Source organism: Bemisia tabaci, chromosome 4 (assembly GCF_918797505.1).
Source record: "Bemisia tabaci chromosome 4, PGI_BMITA_v3".
Lineage (NCBI taxonomy): Eukaryota > Metazoa > Arthropoda > Insecta > Hemiptera > Aleyrodidae > Bemisia > Bemisia tabaci.
The window spans coordinates 50637477-50644374 of NC_092796.1; positions in this window are offsets into that span (position 1 = coordinate 50637477).

Sequence of the window (6898 nt, forward strand, 5' to 3'; positions counted from 1 at the left end):
AGTTTAAATAGTTAATCTTATGCAAGGGTTTAGCTCTTTCAACCTCCGTAGGTTCGCTTACTTTCACCGGGATCGCGAAAATTACCCTGCGTCGCTTTCGCGATATGGCGACGAGAATTGCACTTCACGAGTAGGTAAAAGGCTACCCCTAAATTCTGTAATGCTCCAGGGGGTGGATAAGTGTCTCACTCACCGTCATGAATCGTTATATCAGGGGCTATAGTGAAGGGAGCTGAGGCCACCTATTCTTCAGTGCCGACGGGCGAGATGTGAATGATCGATTAGCGATATTTTCCCGTTTGAAGCTATGGTGAAGACTCGATTATAAAAATGTTTGTTGCGAACATTTTGTTTATAGAACCTTTTCCATAGGTTTTAAAGGCAGATCAATCGATGTATCGCAAAGCAAGCCACGCCACTGCTATAGTTGTATAGAGTGAAATTTGAAAGCTCTGAGAGGGGACACGGTGGTTAGGACACGGTAAAAAAAATTGAAAAATTATGCAAAATAAATGACAAAAGCTCGATTGCGAATTCGACAGAATAAGAGGCACGTAATAATGAGAGGAATAAACGGCTATTCCTAGTCGGGACAGAGTGAATGTGACAAAACTACTGCGCACAACTAATCGTGCCCCTGAGCCGCTCATATTGCCTTCGCGGTTTTTGAAGGCGAACACAGCGTTTTCGTATGAACAAAGCCGAGCGGCAGTTGACACTTAAAAAGCGAAAAGACCGCATGCACGGGTGGTAAAAAAAGACTTATTGTTAGCCGTAAATTTTAAAGGGATGGCCAAGCAGTAAAAATTCCTGCGCGAAAATTGGAGCAAGCGTTGAGGATTGATCGAGGTACATTCAATTTTCAGATTAATGTGTTATTAACATTGAGATTCAAGAATTTTTGTGTGTGTCTTAACTTATTTTTGACAAGACCAAAGATATCAGGAAAAATTATAATCAAATACAGATCCAAAAATCAATTAAATATATACATATACATATCAGTTACAAAGCAATTGAAAAATAGTATGAGTGATGGAAACTCACGCAAAAACAAACGTTTCAAACCATAACATGGTTACCATTGCATACCCAGCAAAAATTTTGGCTTTCCAATATGTATTAAAGATATATCTTACATCAGAAGAGGAAAGAACAATTGTATGAAACCAAGCTCTAGTTGTTCGCCTGACATGAAGTGTTGTAAATTGCTTTCAGTACGTTAATCTTAGGCACGTAGAATATGGTTTTTTCGCGAGCGGGAAGTTTGAATTTACCGTTTATGATGCAAACTATGAACGTTTCTTTGTTATTTTTCAACGTTTTTAGGTTATATTTCACTAACTTTTGAGTTGATTTTGACAATTTTTAGTACGTTCAACGTGTTTTGTGTACAATGTTGATATGAAATTATATGCGGTAGTGTTCAATTTTTTACCCATTCTAGTGGTTAATTAAAAGACGCCATCACTTCCATCGGAAAAAAAAGGAAAATACAACATTATTAGAGAGCATTTTGATATTGTAAGATTAACTTGACCATTTCCAAGAGGCGTTGCCTTCAGTAGCTGCTCGTGGAAAAATGATAGGGGTAAGAACTCAACTCTGCGCTCGGCGCAATGCAAGAAGTATTCATGCAGTCTTGTAGGCGCTAATATGGGCTTGACGCCGACTGCACTGTTTGACGCAATGCGTGAAGTATTCCTCAAGTCTTGCAGGTCTTGCAATATACGCTCAACGCCGGCCACACAGTGTTTTGGCGCGGTTATTCGAACTGGGGTTCGAATAATCAATCGCGGCATCGAATATTACAGCTGAAATGGCCTAGGTTGTGCTTCGACGCCGTATGATCATTCCAACGTTGCCTCGTTTCTCCCGATTAAATATTTTTTCCGAGAAAAGTTAGGAAAGTTCTTTATACCCACGAACATTATTAATCTTTTCACTTCATTTATCATCAGAAGGTAAGGAATCGATGACTTGTCAACAAACTAAGCTAAACTAGCATTAACATAAAAATGCGTTTATTTTCCAACTGTTTGTTGTTTTGCCAACTTCTACCTTAAATTAACTTCATTTTCAATTCGCGCATTCTTGATTTTGACAATTATTAGTATGTTCAGTACGTATTGTGCGTAAATGATGATATGGTTATGTGCGATAGTGTTTCATTTTTTACCCAGCCTAGTGGTCAATTAAAAGACGTCATTGCCTCCATCGGCAAAAAAAGGAAAATACAAAATTACGCGAGAGCATTTTGATATTGTAAGATCAACTTGACCATTTCCAAGAGGCGCTGCCGTCAGTAGCTGCTCGTGGAAAAATGATAGGGGTAAAAACTCAAGTCGCGAAGTAATATTTTAATTGAAAGGAGTTGGTGGATGCACGGTGCACGCTCATAAACCTCTCGGCAATTGAATTACTCGGCTCTCAAAGTTCTACCATCTTTAATTCAATATTCCTCATCTTACAGCATTACTACGAGACCGAGGGGGAGGGAGGAAAAATAGGGGTGGGTGCAGAATCGTGAGATCGCCCCTTCCTCCGAGTATGTTTGATTAATTTAGTAATTTTATCCAAAGTTGCAGACAAGTTTCGACGATAACTTAATTTCTCTCCCTGTGTTACATGCACCGGGCTCCTCCCACATCCTTCACCTGGTCTTCTCCGTCTCAGAATATCAATGGCAGAAGTCGCGGAACACGTATCTCAATTCGCCACTTTACGGATTCCTCCTTGCGATTTACTTTTTCAAAAGAAAGCCGCAATAGCGGGCTGATTATTAAAATTGGTTGACAGATTGATAGACAAAGAAGACATATAAAGTATGGAGTGATCCTATTGGTTGAAATGGGTGGTTGTTATAGACTAAGGGAGAAAACGATGGACCAACCATAAGGCCTCTTATGGGTTGCTGTTTGTTATTCTATTACCTGACTCTTTTGTCCATTGCAACCACTCGCTTCCACCAATACCAATAGGGTCCCTCCATGCCCCTTTTGTCTTCTTTGTCTAAAGCTTTGTCTATCAATCTCAATAATCAGCCCGCTGAAATAATATCTCTTCGAATTTTTACTGGTTTTTCTTCACAGTTTACAAAATATCGAAAGAAAATTTTGAACGATCAATACCATGGGTTTGTATTCACTTTCAGTTATTTTCCTGTTTATCAGAACATTTCTTTCAAATCTACTCAATTTCCTACATTCAGTACTATAGCCTTCTGTGTGTGGATGGCACATGGTTGTTACAAGTAGACTGGAGTGTGGAATATCCTTTGTGCATGTCCCTACATGAAACCCAAATTTTTCCATCTCAGCCTGTAGAATCCTCAACTAGATCGTAAGTCATAAAATCCTTAGAGGAAGAAGATGGAAGAGATGATGCTGAAGAAGCATTTAAGTCTAAGCATTCATAGGTACTGATATCACGTAACTTACGACAGCAGCATGCACGTGCAGTTCTCATGTGAAATATTGTTGATTTGCTGATTTCCGAGTTCACGTTAATTTTTTGCGCTGTTACTATTTTTTCATAACGCTCGTTATTTATCAAATAAGACACACTTTGCTGTGTAAACCGAAGAAATCAGTTTATTTCAATTTGAACATAGTCAAATTTTGAGGGAAAACCGATTATGAGAAGGGCATTACTCCTTCCGTTGGTGATATGGTAGTATGGTAGGCAAAGAACTTACTTATAGGTAAAAAAAAATGTATGCGCTTTTCTCTTTCTTCTATGACGTATCCTTTGTTTCCGGTTTTGTAAGGGGCAGATATCGAGGGTTGCAATCCTTTCACCCCTTTTTTCACCTCACGTATTTTAATCGTGCAAGAGTGGGATAAGACACTTCCGAAATCCGCTCATGCATGGCACCTTCTCTCGAAACCCGCAAGCAAGCGTGCTAGAGCTTAAATTAAAGTTAGGAGTTTCGATAGCTTCACCCATTCTGTCAAGAGCATATATCGCATGGCGGGGGGAGATTTTCTTGCACTTACGAGGAACTTAAATCTTCGCTGATTTGCATACGTTCAAGTCGCGGGAATCGGTTAAGGGTGTAAATTGGCACCACTACCGGAAGAAATTCAATTTTGCGGTGGCTTCCAAGCTGTGTTGTCAGATTCAACGCCGCGCCGCTCCATCTTCCTTCAAGTATATACTTATTACTCAGACGCATGACATTTTATTTCATGCTCCAGCAACCAAGGTTGTTCGTCCGTTCACTCTATTCACCACCTCCTTTTAGTTAGAATTTATTGGAATGAGAGGAGCTAGAGGAAACTGCAGTTGGCTACAACTATCAATTGTTTTTTTAATCGCTGAGCACGATCTTTCGTTTATTGAAAAAATAAATAATAAATAAAAATAATGCAGACTCTTCTTCTTAAATATAAATATATACATATAAGTCGGTGTTTAGCACTTGCTGGCGCTCTACGACACCTAAAACCACCACAGCCCTCTGTCAAATTACAACCCTTTAGGCATTGAGCACCTTTAAAATTTCAGTTTCCATTCCTTGTTAATTGTCCAAAATAAAAAACTAACTCAAGAAATGAAAGTATTTTAGAGATTTTTGGTATTTTCTTAAAGATGTACCAAGTTGCCATGAAAGTGCTTAAGGACGCCGTGTTTACAGTCTGGAAGGTATATTTTTACATTTACAATCTATTTTATCAATCAAATAGATAATGAAGATACATTGATAATAAAAAAAAAAGCAAATTACCAAATTAAATGAGAGGTATTAAGAACAAGCGCAATGAGCGTTGCAGCCGTTTTAATACATTTCATAATTAAACAATATGTCCAAAGAAAGTAGTGGTATAGTCCTGAAACTGCGATTTCATGTTTCATCTATCAAATCGACAAATGATGGTTAGTTAAAGGGGTAGGGGAGGTGAGAAGGAGGAGAACAAAATATCCAATTTGATCGGAAGTCTTTAGGAAGCGCAAGGAGCGATGGAAATGGGAAAAGCGAGAGGGAGGGAAAGTCTAAGGCGAGGGGCGGGCGGTGGAGCGGTAAAAAAATAAAAATCCGATGCCAAATGAGTTGCCATTTATCAAGACGCCGCTCGTTTACATCGAGTGCAGATTAAGCAGCCGTTATTTCAATTTGCATTCTACTAAGTCTCGTCGCCGACAATTAATCTCCGAGAAAGCGAATTTAATGCTCGCAAGAATAGCGGGAAATCGCGGAACTTTGAATTTCCCTGATTAAGATTCCATTCGGGAATAATAATGATCGTGTTTTTAATAGGGATTCGAGGGAAACTCGACCTCCTTCGCCCGGCAAGCGACGCTTTTTTTCGCTCCCCTGCGCGGGGCAGTGGCGAGATTATGAATTATGAAATTTGTTTTTATGGAGGAGGATGAGCTTCGGTTCATTCATCTAAATTACCCGGGAGTAGCTCTTAGACGATGACACTGTCCTTGCAGTGCAGTTTTATTTTTTTTACTCCGAAAATCTCCACCGGATAAAGTTAGATTCAGTCATGACCAAAAAAGCGTCTGATTTTTCGTACTCTGAGGCTGCCTTGAGAAATTGGTTACTGGACAAGGTCTGAAAGAGGAGAAAACGTCACCTATTTTCTCTGCATAATCATACCTGGAAAACTATTTACCCAACGGGTATTTCGGAAATCAACATCTGAACGAGATATTAACTAGTTTTTTTTAGGGTTTTTTTTTTTTTTCAACACAGGTCAAATGAAAGCTAGATCATACAAATGACGTTCGTATTTTTTCCACTTGACCAATGTTAATTGTCAACCCCTATATCTTGTTTAGGAGTTGATGTCTAGGTTTCTCGTTGAGTGATTCGTTTTCCTGATGAAATTTTAAAGTGTAACTAAGTTGTACTTTCTAAAGTATGACTAAGTACTCGAAGCTTGGAATATTGCCCTATTGATACTATTGCTAGCTCAGATATTTTCAGCGGCATGTGTTCTATTGTAAATGGCCCCTGACGACAAACTCACGTGTTTATTGACGATTTGACGTCATGTCGTCGCAAAAGAAGTTGAGTGAACTGATCCTGTTGAACGCTCAGCTCCGACCGCAAGACTGACCACAAGAAGAGACTGAGAAAAACTTGTATGAGTGGAGAAGAGGACGAAAATATCAAGAGAATTACAAGGGGAGTTAACTTCACATGGAAAAAGACAGAGGACGGGAACAACGATTCGACGCAGCCGAGCCAAAAAGAGGATGAAGTTGTGACATTAGTTTTACACAACTATTTTTCATTACCAACTCAAAGCCCTTAAGTATAAGCGTGTCCCACAAAAGTATACGTAACAGTTTGATCATACGATCAGTAAGTATAAGGTGTTCATTATCGACCGAATTGCTTAATTCATGTAATTGTACTCGGTTCTGGGATCCGTTTTCTTGGTTCTTACAACGGAGCTTTTTCTATTGTCAGGTGTGATTTGAAAGCACGGTTGCGTCAACCGAGAATACAGTTCCTGGAACCGAAAGCACCGTATACTTAAGGGTCATGCGATCCAACTGTTTTTCTCAGTGTGGGCCCGGATTTTGTCAGGGAAACGGACCCGCCTATATAAATACTTGACGGTCACTTAAAAATTACCTTACGCACTAGCAAGAGGACGAAGATATGATCTGGCGTGTGAGAATGCAAACATTGGTGCAACATGGTCTCTTCGGTCAGGTAAATTGGTGAAAAAAGGTTACAGAAATGTTTAAAAAAACAGTGTTTGTTAGGTTAGATCCAAAAAGTAATGAATGCACGATCGGATACCTGCAACTTCACAATCAAAGATCGGCATTTTTCACTGATGACCATTATCTACATCGATCAGGGCTAACGATCAATACCGCCTAAATGACAATTCTGGCAAAAATAAGTTAGCGACTTTGCCACGTTTTACAG